Source organism: Bos indicus x Bos taurus, chromosome 2 (assembly GCF_003369695.1).
Source record: "Bos indicus x Bos taurus breed Angus x Brahman F1 hybrid chromosome 2, Bos_hybrid_MaternalHap_v2.0, whole genome shotgun sequence".
Classification (NCBI taxonomy): domain Eukaryota; kingdom Metazoa; phylum Chordata; class Mammalia; order Artiodactyla; family Bovidae; genus Bos; species Bos indicus x Bos taurus.
In genome coordinates this window covers 37,757,811-37,779,505 of record NC_040077.1, presented here as the reverse complement: position 1 = coordinate 37,779,505, position 21,695 = coordinate 37,757,811, and the positions used below count along the sequence as shown (strand labels likewise).

General features: G+C 39.5%; 2 protein-coding genes across 8 annotated transcripts in view; one reads left to right on the top strand and one right to left on the bottom strand.

Moving 5' to 3' along the window:
- Nucleotides 1-10,674, bottom strand: part of CCDC148 (coiled-coil domain containing 148) — a 296,477-nt gene extending 285,803 nt beyond the window's left edge. The window contains exon 1 of the mRNA XM_027560231.1: nucleotides 10,592-10,674. The gene's annotated coding sequence lies outside the window, so the exon portion shown is untranslated. The remainder of the gene's footprint in view (nucleotides 1-10,591) is intronic.
- Nucleotides 10,675-11,085: 411 nt separating this feature from the next.
- The window catches only part of PKP4 (plakophilin 4), a 258,891-nt gene continuing 248,281 nt past the window's right edge, over nucleotides 11,086-21,695 (top strand). For 3 of the 7 annotated variants that reach the window (XM_027560148.1, XM_027560127.1, XM_027560122.1), the window contains exon 1: nucleotides 11,086-11,388. The gene's annotated coding sequence lies outside the window, so the exon portion shown is untranslated. Of the gene's footprint in view, nucleotides 11,389-11,905; nucleotides 12,507-21,695 lie in introns of those variants that run through there. The other 4 variants (XM_027560114.1, XM_027560131.1, XM_027560139.1 and 1 more) reach the window with 4 other exon arrangements.

Here is a 21,695-nt window from a genome sequence, read left to right as displayed (position 1 = left end):
CTGAACAACTAACACTTTCACATCGCTTTTCACTTTTTCAGCACATAAAAATTCAACTGATATTTGTATACTTGTCTTATATCTTGTGACCTTGCTAATTTACTTATTACTTCTAGTATTGTTATTTTTTTTTTGGTATATTTGTTAGGATTTTCATGCATAAAATCATGTCATCTGTGAACAAAGTCAGCTTTAATTTTTCCTTTCCAATTCATATGCTTTTATTTTTCTTTCCTTTCTACAATGAATGAAACCTCCAATGAAGTGTTGAACGGAAGACATAAGAGTGGACACCATTTTATTCTCAGTCTTAGGGGCAAATCATTTACCATTACCATAAATGTGATGCTACCTGTAGACTTATCATAGATGCACTTTATCATATTGAAGAAGTTTCCTTCTTCATGAATGGGTTTTATTTTTTTAGCATTTTCATCATGAATGGGTATTGAATCTTGTCAATTGCTCTTTCTCCATCTACTTTCATCTTTTTTTTGCATATTTTAAAAATCTATTAAACTCTAAAAAAATATGCCAGTTCTTGACTTCCAGATTGTATCAAGATAATACTAGCAGGTCCTGTTGACTTACTCCCTCAGAGTTCAACCTCAGAGATGCCCAACCGTGAAGACACTGAACTGATTTACCATATAAAGGAAACAGTGACCCAGAGATGGAAAGGGCTGGCTGCCATGGTCAGAGAACAGGATAGGGGGACAGTTCTTGCTCTTATTTTCTCTTCCTCTAGTGTTCTGGTCAGCTTACTGCCACCTCTATGAACCAGATAGAGAACTCTGAAGTTAAAAATAATGAGGTCATATTTGCCTGAAATTTATTTTAGGAGAACTTCAAATCTAATATTTTAAACAGAATTTTAATGTGGTGATCATTTGATGTTCCAGAGTTAGCACAGAATCAAGAACTGTTTTTCAAATGGAGATTATTGACTTGCCAGGTGTCCTGCATCTGACAGCCTTCTTTAGCTTTGGACCTCACTTATAAGTGGTAGCCATACAGATTTTGTCAGTATTAGCATATTTCTAATATAGGTTTATTTATGAGGACTGCCACCTTCATTTTTGACGGTTTTGCTAAAGAAAACTTGATTGACAGGATTTTTTCTTTTCAGTACTTTAAATCTGTCTTTCTACCTCCCTCTGGTTTCCTTTATTTCTCATAAGTTAGCTGTTAATTTTATTATGGTTTCCTTGTACATGATGAGTTGTTACTCTATTTTTGCTTCAAAACTTTCTCATCTTTGTCTTCCAGCAGTCTATGATGTAGCTAGTGTGGTCTCCTTATGCTTACTCTACTCAGGATTTACTGTGTTCCTTGGATCTATAGATTAAAATTTTTATGAAATTAGGGAAGTTAGGTCATTGGTTCTTTTTTTTTTAGACAATTGCTTCTTTAAATTTTTTATATACCCTTCTAGCCTTCCTTTCCTTCTGTTACTCACAGCTGTCCTACCAATTTGAGGCTCAGTTAATTTTTTCTCAATATTTTAAAATTTGTTTTTCAGATTGGATAGTTTGTCAAGAATCTCCATTTAGTTCCTTTTTTATAATCTTTATTTCTCTATTCAGAGTCCCCATTTTAAGTCATTTTTCCTGTAAGTCTTTAAATATATTTATAGTAGACACTTGGATTAGCTGTCTGCTAAATTCAACAATATGCTCACTCAGCCTGTCTATTGGCTACTTATTTTCCTGAATTTGGATACTTTTCTGGTTTTTTTTAGCTGTCTCATAATTTTTTGTTGAAAACTAGGTATTTTATGGATGTTCCCAGTGGTCCAGTGGTTAAGAGTCTGCACTTCCATTGTAGAGGGCACAGGTTTGATCCCTGGTGAGGGAACTAAGATCCCACATGCTGCAGGGCACTGTCAAAAAAAAAAAAAAAAAAATAGGAAAGAAAGAAACTCTGTGCAGTAAACAGTATGCTAGTTTATATAGCGTATTATATAGGTATTTCGGAGAAGGCAATGGCACCCCACTCCAGTACTCTTGCCTGGAAAATCCCATGGACGCAGGAGCCTGGTAGGCTGCAGTCCATGGGGTCGCTAAGAGTCAGACACTACTGAGCGACTTCACTTTCAGTTTTTACTTTCATGCATTGGAGAAGGAAATGGCAACCCACTCCAGTGTTCTTGCCTGGAGAATCCCAGGGATGGGGGAACCTGGTGGGCTGCTGTCTTTGGGATTGCACAGAGTTGGACATGACCGAAGCGACCTAGCAGCAGCAGCAGCAGCAGCAGCATATAGGTATTTTATGTAAAACACTGTAACAGTTTTGGATGGAGTCTGGTTTTCCTTCTATTTTATTACAACAATAATTACTGAATCTTAAACTTCAAAATCTGTTTCCATTGAGTTGTAGGGCTACTAGTATATCTGATAAATTCTTCTGCTTTTATTTTTTTTAGTCTAGTTCCTAAAACATTAGCATAAATGTCTCTAAAAACAGTATAGCTGTATTTTCTTCCTACACCAATGGGATGGTAAAATGACTCTACCCTGAAACAGGTATCATATTGCTTATCTTCTCAAAGTTCTTCTCTTACTCCCAACTTCAAAAGAGGAAAATTGAGAGTTGAGGAATATAAGGCTTTGTGGGGAGTAGGGAGGAATAGATGCCACACCAAGGAAAGCTCTTTTACCCAAATTTGGTTGGTAATGTTTGGATCTAGACAGATCCTTTGTTTTCTATTCTTTGCTCTTCAGAAATTTTTAGACTGGTCTCTTCAAGTCCAATATGATGGTCATAATATATGTTTTGTTTTGTTGTAAATATTTCCATAATATTTTCATGAAACCTAAAGTCAGGAACAAGACAAGGGTGCCCACTTTCACCACTACTATTCAACATAGTTTTGGCCACAGCAATCAGAGCAGAAAAAGAAATAAAAGGAATCCAAATTGGAAAAGAAGAAGTAAAACTCTCACTGTTTGCAGATGACATGATCCTCTACATAGAAAAGCCTAAAGACTCCACCAGAAAATTACTAGACCTAATGAATGAATATAGTAAATTTGCAGGATATAAAATCAACACACAGAAATCCCTTGCATTCCTATACACTAACAATGAGAAAACAGAAAGAGAAATAAAGGGAACAATTCCACTCACCATTGCAATGAAAAGAATAAAATACTTGGGAATATATCTACCTAAAGAACCTAAAGACCTATATATAGAAAACTATAAAACACTGGTGAAAGAAATCAAAGAGGACACTAATAGATGGAGAAATATACCATGTTCATGGATCGGAAGAATCAATATAGTGAAAATGAGTACACTTCCCAAAGCAATCTATAGATTCAATGCAATCCCTATAAAGCTACCAATGGTATTTTTCACAGAGCTATAAAAAATAATTTCACAATTTGTATGGAAATACAAAAAACCTCGAATAGCCAAAGCAATCTTGAGAAAGAAGAATGGAACTGGAGGAATCAACCTGCCTGACTTCAGGCTCTACTACAAAGCCACAGTCATCAAGACAGTATGGTACTGGCACAAAGACAGAAATATAGATCAATGGGACAAAATAGAAAGCCCAGAGATAAATCCACGCACCTATGGACACCTTATCTTTGACAAAGGAGGCAAGAATATACAATGGAGAAAAGACAATCTCTTTTACAAGTGGTGCTGGGAAAACTGGTCAACCACTTGTAAAAGAATCAAACTAGAACACTGTCTAACACCATACACAAAAATAAACTCAAAATGGATTAAAGATCTAAATGTAAGACCAGAAACTATAAAACTCCTAGAGGAGAACATAGGCAAAACAGACCCACCTCCCAGAATACCGGAAATAAAAGCAAAAATAAACAAATGGGATCTAATTAAAATTAAAAGCTTCTGCACAACAAAGGAAACTATAAGCAAGGTGAAAAGACAGCCTTCAGAATGGGAGAAAATAATACCAAATGAAGCAACTGACAAACAACTAATCTCAAAAATATACAAGCAACTCCTGCAGCTCAATTCCAGAAAAATTAACGACCCAATCAAAAAATGGGCCAAAGAACTAAACAGACATTTCTCCAAAGAAGACATACAGATGGCTAACAAACACATGAAAAGATGCTCAACATCACTCATTATCAGAGAAATGCAAATCAAAACCACAATGAGATACCATTTCACGCCAGTCAGAATGGCTGCGATCCAAAAGTCTACAAGCAATAAATGCTGGAGAGGGTGTGGAGAAAAGGGAACCCTCTTATACTGTTGGTGGGAATGCAAACTAGTACAGCCACTATGGAGAACAGTGTGGAGATTCCTTTAAAAACTGGAAATAGAACTGCCTTATGACCCAGCAATCCCACTGCTGGGCATACACACTGAGGAAACCAGAACTGAAAGAGACACGTGTACCCTAATGTTCATCGCAGCACTGTTTATAATAGCCAGGACATGGAAGCAACCTAGATGTCCATCAGCAGACGAATGGATAAGAAAACTGTGGTACATATACACAATGGAGTATTACTCAGCCATTAAAAAGAATACATTTGAATCAGTTCTAATGAGGTGGATGAAACTGGAGCCTATTATACAGAGTGAAGGAAGCCAAAAAGAAAAACACCAATACAGTATACTAACGCATATACATGGAATTTAGAAAGATGGTAACGATAACCCTGTATGCGAGCCAGCAAAAGAGACACAGATGTATAAAACAATCTTTTGGACTCTGTGGGAGAGGGAGAGGGTGGGATGATTTGGGAGAATGGCATTTAAACATGTATAATATAAGAAACGAATCGCCAGTCCAGGTTTGATGCAGGATACAGGATGCTTGGGGCTGGATGACCCAGAGGGATGGTATGGGGAGGGAGGTGGGAGGGGGGTTCAGGATGGAGAACACATGTACACCCATGGCGGATTCATGTTGATGTATGGCAAAACCAATACAATATTGTAATTAGCCTCCAATTAAAATAAATAAATTTAAATTAAGAAAATAAATCGAGCTGTTGAACAAGTAAAAAAAGAAAAGAAACAAAGACTCATTAAAGGCAAAATAAGAAAAGGATGGGTTGGGGTGATTTTAAGTAACAAATCTCTTAAAGTGATATCTGCACCCCCATGTTTACTGCAGCGTTATTCTCAATAGCCTAGATATGGAAACATCTTAAATGTTCATCATGCAGATGAATGGATTAAAAAAAGATGTATATAAACACAATGGAGTAATATTATCCAACCATGAGAAAGGAGGATAGCCTGCCACTTGCAAAAACATGGATGGACCTTGAGCACATTACACTATGTAAGGTAAGTTGGAGAAAGATAAGTACTATATATTACTTGGAACAACAGACTGGTTCCAAATAGGAAAAGGAGTTCGTCAAGGCTGTATATTGTCACCCTGTTTATTTAACTTATATGCAGAGTACATCGTGAGAAACACTGGACTGGAAGAAACACAAGCTGGAATCAAGATTGCCGGGAGAAATATCAATAACCTCAGATATGCAGATGACACCACCCTTATGGCAGAAAGTGAAGAGGAACTCAAAAGCCTCTTGATGAAAGTGAAAGTGGAGAGTGAAAAAGTTGGCTTAAAGCTCCACATTCAGAAAACGAAGATCATGGCATCCGGTCCCACCACTTCATGGGAAATAGATGGGGAAACAGTGGAAACAGTGTCAGACTTTATTTTTCTGGGCTCCAAAATCACTGCAGATGGTGACTGCAGCCATGAAATTAAAAGACGCTTACTCCTTGGAAGGAAAGTTATGACCAAGCTAGATAGCATATTCAAAAGCAGAGACATTACTTTGCCAACAAAGGTTCATCTAGTCAAGGCTATGGTTTTTCCTGTGGTCATGTATGGATGTGAGAGTTGGACTGTGAAGAAGGCTGAGCACTGAAGAATTGATGCTTTTGAACTGTGGTGTTGGAGAAGACTCTTGAGAGTCCCTTGGACTGCAAGGAGATCCAACCAGTCCATTCTGAAGGAGATCAGCCCTGGGATTTCTTTGGAGGGAATGATGCTAAAGCTGAAACTCCAGTACTTTGGCCACCTCATGCGAAGAGTTGACTCATTGGAAAAGACTGTGATGCTGGGAGGGATTGGGGGCAAGAGGAGAAGGGGACGACAGAGGATGAGATGGCTGGATGGCATCACTGACTCGATGGACCTGAGTCTCAGTGAACTCTGGTAGTTGGTGATGGACAGGGAAGCCTGGCATGCTGCGATTCATGGGGTCGCAAAGAGTTGGACACGAGTGAGCGACTGATCTGATCTGATCTGACATATTACTTAATTTGGGATCTTAAAAAGTCAAATTTCTAAAAATCAGAGTAAAATGATTTACCAGGGGATAGGGAGTGGAGCAATATGATGTTTAAGGCTACAAACTTGCAATAATTGGCAAATTAGCAATGGAGATCTAATATACTATATAATTAATATAGACAATAATAGTTTATTGTATAATTATGTAATGTGATAAATATTGCTACATTAGCGATCATATTACAATATATGTGTATAAAAGTAATACATTATATACCTTAAATTAACACAGTGTTATATGTCAAATATATTTAATTAAAAAAAATCTCATTGATCAATAAAAAATGAAGTATATATTCTGCCTTCATGGGGAGAATAAGAACCCAGAAAACATCAGGATGAAGGCAGCTATTCTCTCTGGCTCACTTGTTTTCTGAATCCCAAATTTCTTGGGAAAAAATATGATTGGTATTATTATAGTTTATGGGTCAATAGTCAGCTGATGGATTGGTTACATCTGTGTCAGGCCCCAAGCAGGGCTGGTTCCATGGTTAGATGCAAGGTCATGAGACATACAGGACTGCTTACTTCAAGGGCTATGCATATATAGGTACTTGAAATCATGTCAATTACACTTTCCAGATGTTTAATGACTTTCTGATTTTATGAAGTTGTTAAATTTGCATGATTCTATGGTGTTTCAAAAGACAGAGCAACCTGGATGCTTCAGATGGAAAAAATGTAGACAACCCTTATTTACTGTTTGACAAACTTGCGTTTCAACTGCTTTCTCCAACATACAGATTTTATAGTCTTAGCTCTGGATATGATAAGTTCATGCCAAAAGACATGCAGCCAGTTCTGTTCACATTGGTCCCCTCCCTCACAGAGGAGTAGAGATAGGTCATGGTAGAGATGAGATCTGAGGTCTTTCTCTATTAGGAGGATACATGGCAGAAACCTCTACTCCGCTCTGCCATACATTACCTCACTTTTCCACATTGAACCTCTAGTCCCATCTTTTTCTAATTACCGCCCAACATTACCGATTCCAATTTTTCATTGTTGGAAGCCAAATTCTTCCAAAGGCTAAAAGAAGGATTCAAGACTGTTGGCATTTTTCTAGTGTGGGAGACACTTTAGTAGCACTGCAGAGGCTATCATCTTGACCACGACATAAGGCTCACACACTATAAATCTGCACCTTGGAGTCGAAAGTGTTGGTGCCTCAATAAAACACTAAAGCAGAAATAATCCTCTTTGGAGATGGGTACTATCAGGACACTTACAGAAAAGGCTCTACAGGTAACAATTTGGCTGGGTTGCTAAAGGCAGAGGGATGATTTGCACATTCAGAGAATGTGCTATAGGTGGGATATAGCCAATTCTGCAATCCTGAGAGGAATTGTTATTAAGCTCTAGCATCCTCTCCCAGGACAAGTTTATTCCACTGCACCCTTTCCCTCCTTTGCCACCTGCCTCTTTTTAACATTCCTTTTAAAACAAACACCACCCTCATCCCCTAACCAGCACGCTTTATGGAATTTTTATCTTCACTTTTCCCACCTCCTCCCTTGGCATCTAAGAATGAGGAGTGTTCCTGCTTCTCTCTTTCCCTTGCTGCCTTTGCTATTCTTTGTCAGGAATTCAGTACTAAACATTATGGGCTAATATTAAAATAACTTTAGAAAGTTACAATATTTTCATAATTATGAAAGGTTCAGGCTGACTTCTTTCTGAGATGGTAATTTAAAAGTTTCTTTGGATTTCTGCTGTTTACTTTTGTAATTGAGCATGCCCCACTGTCAGGCGAAGTAGAGGCCCGGTTTCCTACCTCAATTTCCCAGCAGTTAGAGCCACCAAGGTGGTGGGGCTAGCAGGTGAAATGCTTCCTTTTCTCAAGTAAATAATTTGCATTTCTATGTATCCAAAAGGGTGGGAGACCATGGTTTCTAGCCTGCACTGGAAATCTGGATTGAGGCACTGCAATTTGCAAGTAAAAGGCACATTTATAAAGGAAAACTTTGTTGGCAAAAAGAGTTAGGGTTTTGAGGGCAAAGAGCACAATCTTCAGAATCATTTCAGTAGTACTCAAGGGCAGAAAATTGAAAGTGGAAAAAATAGAAGCCACAAGAAATTCCCTTCAAATCGTTTCTTAGTGATTTGGCCAATAGAAGGATAGAAGGGAGGTGGTGTTACTGAAGGTCACATATTTGTAAGATATAGGATAAAATTTTTGGAGGAGAGGATGTAACACATGATCTAAGAGAGTGATTATAATCAATGGAGGAAAATTCTGGGATGGGAGGATGGCCAATGTTTAAGAGCACAAGTGAAGTGTGAGCTCAGAACAGAAGGCTGGCACCCTTCTCAGCCAGGACTGAAAGAAGTGATGAAGTGTGAAAACTGAGACTGAGGTTTAGGAAAGTTAAGTTGAGAAACCTCATGGTGGATGCCTCAGTCAAGTAGGAGACAAGATCATTTGCAGAACTGGAAGAAGACCAAGTACAGTGGAGGCTGAGTAGAGCAGAAATAGGACAGTTTCGGGAGAAGTGCCTTGAATAATGTCTTTGCATCAGTATCCTAGATAATCACCCTCCTGATGAGGAAAGGAATTTAGAGAATCAGTGAAGATCCAGCCAAGACTGGATAGCATAAACTTTTAGTGGAACAAAGTAATTTCTTTATCCAACAATGCTTGGTTGTGCAGGAGCAAGTTTAAAGTCTTCACTGGAGCATAAAAATGACTAATAATAATTTGAATGGCAACATTTTAAGGGACATTATTCATGGTGGATTTTAGTAACATATTAATCATTACAAACATGAAATACACAGTATCAAAATACTCATCAAACATGTGATCTGAGAAATATGCAAAAAAGAAAAGACTATAAGAGTAAAAAATAAATTAGTTCTTGTTTCTTTCCTTTTATATTAGCCTAAGGGAAGGAAAAAGGAAATATCAATGTTTTCTTTCCATTTGACATATCTTCTATTGATTATTATAAAATTTTAAAATAGTCATTGGTATTTTGCTAGTACATTAAAACTGAGTTTTTATTTATAAAAATTTGCACTTTACTTTTTCTATTCTCTTACAAACAAACACCAAAAAGAAAACAAAAGGCAGAAATTGAAAGCATGATGAGCTAATTTCCATGATGGCAAGGCATGAGACAGCACTCCAAAGTCCCTGCTGATTTCTTCCCAAGTCTATAAATATTTAGGGGGAGCACTCGTATGTTTAGCTGTTTTGTTTCACAGTCCAATCCTGCATAGGATTATGGACAAAGTTCAAATTTTACTACAAATTGCAAAAGACACTTTCTAATTAAGGTACCATTGAACAATTCTTGTTTATTTTTGTCATTTTTAATTATGGCAAGATAAAACAATAGCATATTATCCAACTTAAAATTCAGGACAGTAGAAAGACATATGTGGCTTGCACACACATTAATCTGTTGCTCTTAACAAAATATTTGTAATTTCCAAAATTCTATCAGTTTTTTCATACAATGTGGTCCCTTCAAATTGAAGGGCAGTAGCCTAAACATAGTCTTCTTACTAAAAAAAATTAATGTAAAAATGGCAAAATCAACAAAGAGAAGGAACATAAGAATATCAGTGACTATATCACAAAGCAATATAACGCTTAAAAGCCCAATATGTTCACAAAGTTCTATTTTAATAGCTAGTATCTATATATGAAAATTATTTACAAAAAAACAATTGGTATTTACGAACTAGCAAAGTGACTTTAAATGAAAGCAAAGCACTTGTAATTAAAGCTCAAGATTTTCTATGTGACTCCATGTCTCAGTTTATTTATCAAATTTACAGGTAAACTTGAAAATACGCAGAAAACAAAATCTAGCAAGTTGTAATCTCTTTCCTTTACTCTCTTGTGAAATCATCAGAAGACATGAAGGATCAATTGCCTGTGTCTTTCCTCACCTTGTAAACTCTTAGGGGAAAGAGCATGCACCTGTCAAGCTTATAGTGCAGAATGCACACACAGATGGGCATTTAATAAATATCCTTCAATGGAGAGATTAGAGGTTTTCTTTGGGAAGCAGGGAACACACCTCATGCACTGACTAGATGACATCCATCATACAATACGTCAGCCTGTTTCCTCATCAAAATATCATCCAAAGGAAGTCTTTGAATGATGTTTAGTCTCCTTTTAAGTCTTTAGACCCAAAATTTTGATGCAAGATCCACCCCAGGGAAGGGGGAGTGGTTGGGAAGAACAAGTAGATTTGATGTGGATCAGTGACGTCAGGAAGAAGCAATGATTTAAGGGATGGGGTGCAAACTCACCTGGAGAAGCAGAAGGTGCACACGTGTCAAAGGCCAAAGGGCAGAGGCCGAGGGACTCCCTAATCGCAGAAAAAGTGAAATGCCCACTCCCAGGCTCTCAAGGATTCCTTTAGGGGCTCAGCTGCATGCCTTTGACGCGACGGACTAACCCTTTCATGCACAACTGGGTTTGACAGGGAGACAAAGCGAAAGCTGTCCCAATTTCAATCAGCACTCACGAATCCCTCGGTAGCTCTTTCCTCTACCCCCTCCCGCACCCAAAGCCAGAGACACCTTCATCCTCACTCCCCACCTTTTCCAGGCCCTCTAGCTCTTAACAGCATCGGTCTCTATGGCGACCTGAAACCTCAGTTCCCATTGGTCAGTTCAATATGAGGGCCGGTCCAATGGGAAGGGCCAGCCTTCTCCTTCCGACCAATGGGGTAGGCAGGGAGCAGGTCCGGAGACGGCGGCGTGCTGACGTTCCCGGGAGCCTGGTGCTGGCTGGGCAGGCGGGCTGAGTGCTGGGCGGGCGGCGGCGGCCTCTGGGCAGTAGAGGGGGCTCCGGGGCTGAGTCCTCGTCGACGCCGGCCGCGGAGGCGGCACCATGGGCAAGGGGTAGTGGGGCAAGTTGGCCACCGCCGCCGCCAGGGGTGGTGGGAGAGCCGCTTCGGGGTAGGGGGCGGGTGGGGGAGGGAGGGGCGGGCAGCCGCTCGGCCGCGGCACTTTTTTAATTTTTTCGAGTGCCGCAGCGGCGACCCCACCGCGCCGATGTTCCTGATCCCCGGAGCGACGGCGGCTGCTGCCTAACCTAGAAAGTAAGTGTGCGGGCTCGCGGGAAGGCGCGGAGACTCCTGCCCACAAGACCCCCGGCCCTCGCCCCCTCGGGCCGGAGACAAGACCTGCCTGCGAGGGGCGCGGGGAGGGACGGGGACGGGCGCCTCCCTCCCGTTACTCCGTCCCCACCGCCTCGCGGCCGCCTCGGCTTTCCTGCCCCGCCTCGTGTTCCTGCCCGCACTCGCCTGCCTGCTCCCCTCCCCCCGGTAGGCGCACAAGTTTCACCCTCCATTTGCTTTTCCCGGCGATTACTCTTCCCCCGGTCTCCCCTACATGCAGTGCACGACCCCACCCCGCATTGGCCTTTTTGGATCTAGGGCCCGCAGCCCCAAACTTGAGCGCCACGCCGAGCCCTCCTGGACGTCTGCCGGGAGGCTTCCCCTCTCCTGCCCGCCTGGTACGCCGCCTCGCGCCCCCAACACCCCTGGGCGCCCGCCTTCCCGAACCCTCGGGGCGGTCCGTCCTTCCCTCCAGCCCCAACTCCTGCACCTTGCCCCGCCCCCCCTTCCTCCCACGTCCCTTCTGCGGGTGCTGTCTTGCGTTTGCCCGGAGTCCCGCGCTTCTAGCTGGTCTTGCCCACCCACCCTGTCCAGTGCGCCCCTCTCTCCTCGCCGCGTATCCTCACGCTCCACCCCTCCCGATTCTCCAGCCGCAAGCTTCCCCGGCTGCCCTCTTGCGCGGCCGCTTCCTTCTCTCCCTGCCAGGAGTTGAAGAGGAGCTGCGGCACCCCCGGGCGGATAGTGTCCCTGCCCGCCGCTGGCGCTGCCCACCCCTCTCTCTTTCCCCCTCTACCCGGGAAGCGAGGGGCTGAGCGGTTGGGCCGAAATTTGGCTGCGTGTTGGCTGAGTGCGACAAACAGCGGAGAGCGGGCAGTAGAGGCGCCGCGGCGGCCGTGGCCGCGCGGGGCGCAGCAGTAAGCAGGTGTTGTGTGTCCGGGGGGGACGCGCACCGCGGGCTCTTCGGCTGGCGACAGATTGTGCAGGAATGCGAGGAATGCACCGGGAGCATAGTCCACGCGGCCCGCCGCGGCAGAACTAGAGTCTTCCCCAGCCCAGCTCTCGCTGAGCAGTCAGAGGTCACCGGAGCATCTTCGGAGCTGGTGAGCCTCTCTCCACTCCTCTCCTCCCCTGGCTTTTCTCCATGCGGCAGAGGGCGGCGGAGGGGAAGCGCGGCAGTTCTGTTGGGCTTCAGCTAGTCTTTCGTCTGGGATTTTGCTGCATTGGTCTCCAGGACCGTGAATTTCGTGCCGATGGCGGTATAGCCAAGGTTATTGATAATTGCACAAGATTCTTGGCAACTTTGGTTTACAAGGTTTAAATAGTGCCTGGATTTTACGAGTTTTTTTTGTTTTGTTTTGTTTTTTTTGATCTGCAGGAAAGGGTGCCTAAGGTTCTTTGAGTAATGAGCTTGCAGCCAACGTATTTTGGCTCTATCAAAAAAATGTTGTTAATGCTCATGGACGGGGATGTTCTTCAGGAGATAACTTGAATGCATCACTTTACTGTCATAAAAATTGTAATTTTTTTCTCTCATACTGGGCTGTGTTTAGACCTCTTACAATCCACAATGAATAGAAACAGAGAAGCAGTGTTTGGTCAGCGATGGGACAGATAGGACTATCTGGTACAGTTAAATTCGGGGCGTGTCAGTTACCATTGGAAGTAACGGGGTACTACAGATGATGTATATTTCAAGATGTAATTTATTAGTTGAGGTCGCAGTTCTTTCTTTTTTTGGCACCGAGTTTGAACGTAAAATAAAAATACGGGTCTACGACTTTTAAAGAATGGTGGTTATTTATGTGTAAAATCCAAAATGATTAGTATATAGTTTTGGTCAAATTTTATTTTCCTTAATGCAGAAAAGCAAATTTTTGACAGAAGTTGCCTTGCTAGAACAGGGCTTAGATTGTCTTATTTTAAAAGGTAAAGTAGAAGACCACTTCTCTTTTTTTTTGAATGTAGTGTATTGCTGTAGAAAGTATTTAATTTCTTTCTGGTACTAGTGAAACAGTTACGGAAAATGGTATCTCATCAACATGAGAACAGTTGATGTCCAAAATAAGTATTTCTGGATTTGGAAAAGTATACTATGTGTGCTTTTTGTTTGACACAGTTTGCTTTGGAGGTTGAATTTACTATAAGCCTCTCCATGCTTGGCTATTTTGTATCAGATTCAGGAAAATAGTTGATTGTCCAGCTGTCTACTAACACCTTCTGTGTAGGGATCAAGGGCATTGAAAAGTATAAAATGAGAGCCTTTTATTTGGTTAAGGACCCAGCGGGAAAGGAAAAAGAGAAAAGAAAAAAACTTTGTGATGGATAAAGTTATGTCTTTTGGCTGCTACATTGTTTTTCAGATATGTTCATAGTAAGTGGGCCTTCTAACTTAGAGGGTTAGCTCTAAATTAGAATTAATAACACTGTGTTGGATATTGAGAAGTGTTTGGAGATGTGAACAGGAAACTTATTATGTAACACACTCCTCACAGCAGAGTTTAACACGTGCATATTTGATGTGATATGAATATTAGAAAGTAAAAGCACATTTAGTTTATCTGCTACATTAGAAATTGAAATAGCCCATTCAGGCATATAGAAAATGTGTATATGCATTGGTATATATGATTGGCTGTTCAAATAGTTTTACATGCTTCAGGGTAGGCTTTCAGTTAGAATTATCGTCTATTTGTTATTGACATTTGAAGAGAAGAAGTTTTAAAATTGGTTATTGTTCACGATAAAATAACAAACTATTTCAGTCATTCCCTCCCCAACTCCCACTGTTATATAAGAGAAAGTGCTGTATTTCATGTCTTATATGTTATATAGAAGATTCTAAATTGGGGGACAAATGTTCAGTTATCTTAATTCTTACCCATGTTGTTTTTGGAAGGAAATAGAGGACCAAGGTAGTGATGGAAAGCACGAGTAAGAGAAGGTAAGCAGAAAGTAGGAGCAGCTGGCATTCATTCAGGAGCGGGGGAAAAGGCTGCTGCTGCATTTACAAGCTGAATAAACCAAATCTAATTCTATCAGTGGTTGGTTCTGACTTCATTTGAATTTCAGGAAATTACTACCAAACTCAATTCAACAGGAACTTTAGCAATTTTATAACCTTGAGTATTTGGATTGTCTATATTAAGTCAGAGTTACAATTTTCTTTCCTTTCTATACAAATTGGGAAAGGGATTTTAGTTTAAAGCTCTTAAATTTGCTTAATTTTTAAAAATCCAATTATTGTCAGTTTTCAAACTGAGTTATTTCCTTGTTTTTGACCAGGGGTTGATTTAAATAGAGAATTTCCATACCCTGGATGATGCCAATCATTTACGTCCAGGGCTTCACCTTACAGCTTTGAAATATTAAGGTATTTTGAGATTGCTCCATAAACTATTTTTTTTTTTCCAGTCAAGAAGGATGTCCCTAATTTGCTTCATTCTAAAGTGGATATTATTGCTTCTTTTTTCAGTGAAAGATGAAGTAGAGGTTATTCAAGGGTTCTTCTAGGGATTAAGCATTCATGGAATTGTATGTCACTTTGGGAAGTTACCTTCACACCTTCAGTGTACTGGGAGATAATTACTTCCTCAATGTGTTAAATGGTTTTGTAGTGCCTTTCCTGCAATGAAGAGGGGAAACAAATCTAATTCATAACACTAATGAACTGGATATGTTGGCGGTATCCAGTAACTATTTCATGCCCAAACTTTAACTACAAATAGCTGCAAACAGAGAGATAAGACAGACAAAGTAAAACTTTAAGTATACCTGGGTATAAGACTTGGGATCCTGCCAATAAGTGATTATAACAGTTAGCAAATTAGTTTGATGCCCAGCAGTGGAAAATAACGTTTCTTTTAGGGAAAGGGGATCAGGCCCTGAGTCACAAACAGCAGTGATTCATGTGCTTGCTGGTTGCAGTTGAGAAGTTGTATGTATGTCATTCAAAAGTTGGTCCCTCTGTCACTTCAATAATTCAGTGGAATTATGTTCATCTTTTGGAGGCTATGTTGCCAAAACTAAATTGGGGACATTACATGATGGTGCTCTGTGTTTAAATTTAGAATGCTACAGACATTCCATTTGTCATTGGTCTGAGGGTTTTTTTTTTTATATATAATTTAGATTTACTTTTATTTGATATACCAGTAAGTGTTGGCTACACTGCTGATCATTTCATTATTCATAGTCTTAATAATATTATAGTTTATTATCACTCATATATGGTGATATAGTGATTCATTGCAAGTGATAAAATATCATTAGAAATTATACTAAATCTTTAATACTATAAAATATATAAATTAAAATATGGAAGTATTTGAATTATTTTAAGTCATGTCATGGTGAAGCATTTTTCACGAAGTGAATAATGCCTGAGGATTGGTTAGATGCCAGTCTCTGAAGGACAGTATATCATATAGCCCTCACAGAGTCCAGAACTCACAAATTAAGTGTGGAGAGGGAAAGGATCAGAGGAATCAGTAACGCTTTTTTCATCAACAAGAAAGGCATGTTTAACTTCTATAATTGTTGCTTTATTCAGTATGAGTTTAGTGGGTTGCAAATATGCAAGGATGTTTTTTCTGCTCTTCCCTAATCTGCATCCCTGTCCTTTCTCCCCACAACACACATACCACCACCACCACCACCACCACCACCACCACCACCAATGCATCTGCCTGCTTGGAGAGCCAGAAAAAGCCCCCTTTCAAGAGCCACTTATATAGAATATGGAAATTGGCGCCTAGTGTTGTAGGTTGAATTTAGAGCAGATGTGCATTTTTGTCATAAAAATGATATTATATATGAATACAAAAGGTAAAATGTGAGGTTGAAGGTGGGCTATCAGCATACTGTGCAGGCTTTGGGGGCTGGCCTAGAACTTTGAATACAGTGTTTTATGGGCACGCACTGCTGCTGCTGCTGCTAAGTCGCTTCAGTCGTGTCCGACTCTGTGCGACCCCATAGACGGCAGCCCACCAGGCTTCCCCGTCCCTGGGATTCTCCAGGCAAGAACACTGGAGTGGGTTGCCATTTCCTTCTCCAATGCATGAAAGTGAAAAGTGAAAGTGAAGTCGCTCAATCGTGTCCGACTCTTAGCGACCCCATGGACTGCAGCCCACCAGGCTCTACAGCCCATTACAAATAGACTTTTAAAACACTGGATAGGTGGTATCTGAAATTCTGGTCCACTGTAAGCTCTCTCTTTAATTGCAAACATGAAAAGGAGGTGAAAAGCACCCTAAGCTAGGAATTAGAAGATCTGCCATTAAACCGTATAACCTTGACAAACCATTTAATATTTGGGTTACAGCTTCCTACTTTTAAAGATACAGGGTTTGGATTGCATTGATCTAAGATATATTTCAACTCAAGGTTCCCAGAGTTCTCAGGGTTTTTTGGTTTGTTTGTTTTTTAAGAAAACAAAATGGTTTCAAAAGCATTCCTGTATATAATCAGTCCTGTTTTCCCTTCTATCCCAAATCATACCAACAGGAGATTTGGGTTCTCTTTTGAGACTCTTGATTCTCCTTTGTGTTCATCTTAAATAACTTTGTTTTCTTTAACAGTTTAATTTTGGAAAGTGAAGGGAAGGGAATAGACCATATAATGTGTTGAAGGTACCTGTTTACCCCAACTCTAGTTCAAGGTGAACCAATGTAGTTTAGGCCAGGGAAAGCCTTTGGGATTTCACCCACACACTGAGTAAAAGCCCTTGAAAAGTATCATTATAAGGCAGTGAGGTATCGTAATTAGCAGCCAGAGTGTCATAGTTCAATTCTGGCTCTTCTGTTTGCAAGGTGTCTAACTTGGTAAATTATCTAACCTCTCTGGATCTTGTTCTGCTCGTCTGTAAAACAGAATGACAAAACTATCCACCTCATATGGTTGTTTGAGGACTAAATGGGCTAATATATGTAGAGCACTTAAAACAAGGCCTGGCTTAGGGCTGGCTTTAATACATCAAGTCATTTTTATTCTTATGTTGTGATACTTAACGATGCTTTCTGTAGCATCTGCTATATCCCAGGCAAATTATTGGCTTGTTTTCTGTGTTCTTAGTCAATATGATTATGGATCTGAATAGCATATTTCAGGAAAGAAAACTACCAAACAAAAAATACTATGAACTGGATGGTTTGCAAGAGATTGCCTTTAAAGAAGAGAATTGATAAAAATAAGTCAACTAAGGGTATTTTTAAAATAGGGAAGTTGGACCTTCCTTAGGCATGCAGTACTTGAGGCATGTAAACACCACTAACCATCATGTGTAGGAGGTTTGGGTAAACAGCTTAATAAACTGTTATGTTTAAAAGGTAAAAACTGATAGTATTATGCACTTGAAAATGTAAAGCATACCTTTTAAATGTGTATACTACTATGGTATTTGTAATTCTAACTGTGGTCATTATGTACAGCATCTTTGCTAGTCAATGTATGACGAAAATGCTAGTGTAATCATTTATGAGCTAAAATGCACCTTGTAAATAAACTCTTTTCTGCCTTTTCTGTCTGAAATTCACACTTGAAATTGGCAGGAAACTACGAAAGCAAGAAAGACTAGAAGAAAAGTTTGGAAGATACTTGATGTAAACCAACAGACAGTAATTTAATAAAGAGTCTCTAGTCCTAGACCTGGCCGTGTTACTGGGCTGGTATGTGTCCCATGAGCAAGTCATTTAACTCCTCTGGGCTCTGGTTTTCTCATCTTATAAAATGAAGATGTTGGACCAGATGCTCTCTAGAGCCCTTCTGGTACTTATATTTCACTTTAGCACAGCAAGCATTCTCATTCTGTTGCATTTTTTTCCTTGGCAAGAATGTACTGTCTACTCAAGAATTTATTACAATTTACCCTCTGGGGTAAGGGAAGAAGATTGAAGTTATACATCTGAAATGCTCAACTCCTAAAAATATAAATGTTGCAGCCAGACAAACATTTGTCCCCATAATGGCTGAGTTAGTGGCTACCTTCTTGGACTCATTTGTTAACAAACAGCCAGTCTACTGTACATATTTGAGGCTTAACCTCTTGTTGAGACTAAATTTTCTGGAAGTTGGATTGAAACAGAAGAGAATTTAAATGGTGGTTAGATGGAACTGGTCTAGTTAAAATGATAAAGACTCACTTATCATTTGTTTTGGTCTTATTTATCCTCAGAGGTTTGATTTGTCTTCAAAGAAATTAAACAACTGAGAGTTGTTCCTCTGGAGAAACTGTTGCTTTTCCATGAACGGAGCTCATTTATCCACCTCTCATCATAGAATATAGGTACTTTCATTTAACTGTAATTTTTTAGCACATAAACAACCAACCAGTGTTTAGAAGTTGTAGTGTAGTTCAACAGGATGATATTTTACTTAAATCTGTGCTCTGGGATCTGTGTTGTTTTTGTGAAAAGCAATTAAAAAATCCAAGAGAAGAGATTTTGACATGAATCCTGCTCTCTCCCACAAAGGGGGGAGATCTCTATAGAACTTACATACAAATACATTCATATACAGTTGTTTAAAAATTTATTGAGATTGGCTGTTTCCCTTTGCTAATACAATAAGTACATTATTTTCAAAAAGAATCAATTATATTGCTAACAGTGCAATATTGATTGAATTCTCATTGTGATCAAAGTACACACTTGAACCCACTCTTAAGTTTCTGTACCTTCAAGAGAATTATAAACATTCAATGTGAAAACCAGTAATAACCACTTTGCAGTGAAGTTCATCATTCTGTCTGATACTTTGCTCTTCGATTGAATGGGAAACGGGCTAATCTATTTAGAAGTTACTTCTTGTCCTAAGTACCACCAGAGGTCCATGTGAGGGGACTGAATACAAGTAGCACTTCAGGTATTTGCTGAAGGTCTACTGTGTGTGAAGAGCTGTGTTCTGTGTTATATACCTCTTATTTAAAAAAGATACATGATTCATTTTGGTTCCATTCAGTTAACATTTATCTGTCCCCTGCTCTGTATTGGACTCAGTGCTAGACCTCACGGCCAAAAAATGATTTTTCCTGGGGAGTTTTGTCATCTATGTTGGATTCAGTATTCAGAGTCTGCATCTTTGAGGAAACAGTGATTAATTTCACAATCTAGTTGGGAAAGATAAGACATAATGAACTGGAAAAAATTGTCCTAGAAAACTTTGGTATATAAATAAACATGCAAAATTGTTCTGTAAGTGTTAAGGATGAGCTGTAAAATGACTTTGTATTAACTAGGTTTTAGCTAAACCTACTTTTTAGGTGTGTGTTATGTGATACATTACCAGAGTCTAGATAGACAGCTGCGTTAAGCACCATCAGTGGCTTTGTTTGGAAAAAAAACTTACATTTGAAAAAGTGCTCCCTACCAATAATAAAATAGTAATTTCAGAGAAGATTTTAATCAATGAAAATTCATTATATATGAAGAAACATAATTTATGCGTTAAGAACAACCATTTTAGGTAAGTTCTTATCTTCATATTGCATTACTTTGGTTTATTGTGGGTTTTTTTTTATTCTTTAGGCAATTTTTGTGCCTTTGTAAGTCCAAACTTATTATCTGTTATTGAAAATAGTCCCTTTTGTTATGAATAACTAGCAGAATGTTTTGAAAATCTCTTGTGACATCTGCTAGAATAAATGGTCTCATTGAATCATACCTTGAATCTCAGACTGATGCAGTGATGGGAATTTCCTGCTTATTGTCAATTTGTCAATGACTGAATAAGCAGAAAAGTCAGTTTTTAAAAAAGCACCACAAAAGGAATCAGAAAGCGCAATTGGACTTTCCACAAGAACTATTATTTTGAGACCTGCAGTAAGCAACTCAATTGTTAAGTGTCTAACTCAGATTATCCATACAGGAAAAATACGTCAGTTTGATATCTCTGCATAGTGTATTGGTAGGTATCGATCTTCCAAAATATTCACTATGAGTTACTTCATCAGAACTCTGAATACACTTTTACATAGAAGCAACACTGAAGAATATCAGTTCCAAGTTCCTTTGGTTCTTCTACTTCCCTGAGCTACTTGAGGCCAGAGACTCTGTGTTTTTGCATGACTTAATCTTGACTTCCAGTCTTTCTAGATATCTCTATAGGATTAATGGGTTTTTAATTCCAGCCTTGGCATACCCTCACCTACGACTCTTGGATAAATCTGTCTATTAGCAGCCCTCTTTACTTTGGCCACCTGATGTGAAGAGCTGACTCATTTGAAAAGACCCTGATGCTGGGAAAGATTGAGGGCAGGAGGAGAAGGGGACAACAGAGGATGAGATGGTTGGATGGCATCTCCGACTCGATGGACGTGGGTTTGGGTGGACTCCAGGAGTTGGTGATGGACAGGGAGGCCTGGCATGCTGGGGTTCATGGGGTCGCAAAGAGTTGGACATGACTGAGGGACTGAACTGAACTTACTTTTGTTTACTACTTTTATAAAATTGTTTTGGTCTTAGATGCTCAGAACTATTTATTGTTCATGTTTCAGTGGAAAAATGCATTCTGCCTTATCTAAACAATTACCATTATAATGCAACTTGTTAGATAAATAATTCTTTATATCAAATTACTTGCTAAAAACATTAGAAATTTTTAAACAGACTGGTTCATATTCATTATTGCATGGTTTATAACTATGGTGAGATGAGTTTACATACTACTCTCCTCCTCAGGCCATTAATATGTAGCTACAGAGCACCAGCTCCAGCTTGGTCAGGCTTTGGCTGTATGACGTTGAGCAAACTTTCTATGTCCTTGCCTTTTGTGAATTAGTAATATCTTTTGTATATTCAGTTGATGAAGTAAAAAAGAAAAGTAGATGCATTTCTAAGTACATGGAGTCTTTCAAAGGAAAAAGTTACTAAAATAATACAAGTATAATTAAAACTGTAAAATTAAATACACATTAATAATCAGAAAAAAAAAAACAACAGGGAATTTCACAGCTTGTTTGTGACCTAGTGGGTATAGCAAATCTTTATTTGGTTTTGACAGTGTAATTAGAAATACTCTTAAACATTTTGGTGGTTCCTTCCCCAACCTCAAGTAATCACTGTGATAAAATTTGAAAAAGTTATAATTTAAAACTTAAATGTTTAATCATGATATGATTATGAACTCACAGACACTTATTAGGATCAATACACACATCCTATGTACCCATTGCCCATTTCCCCTAATGGTAACATCCTGCAGAACTACAGTACAGTATTACATCCTGTATCTTGACGTCAATGCAGTCAAGATACAGAACAGTTCCATCACTCCCAGGGACCCTTATGTGGCCCTTT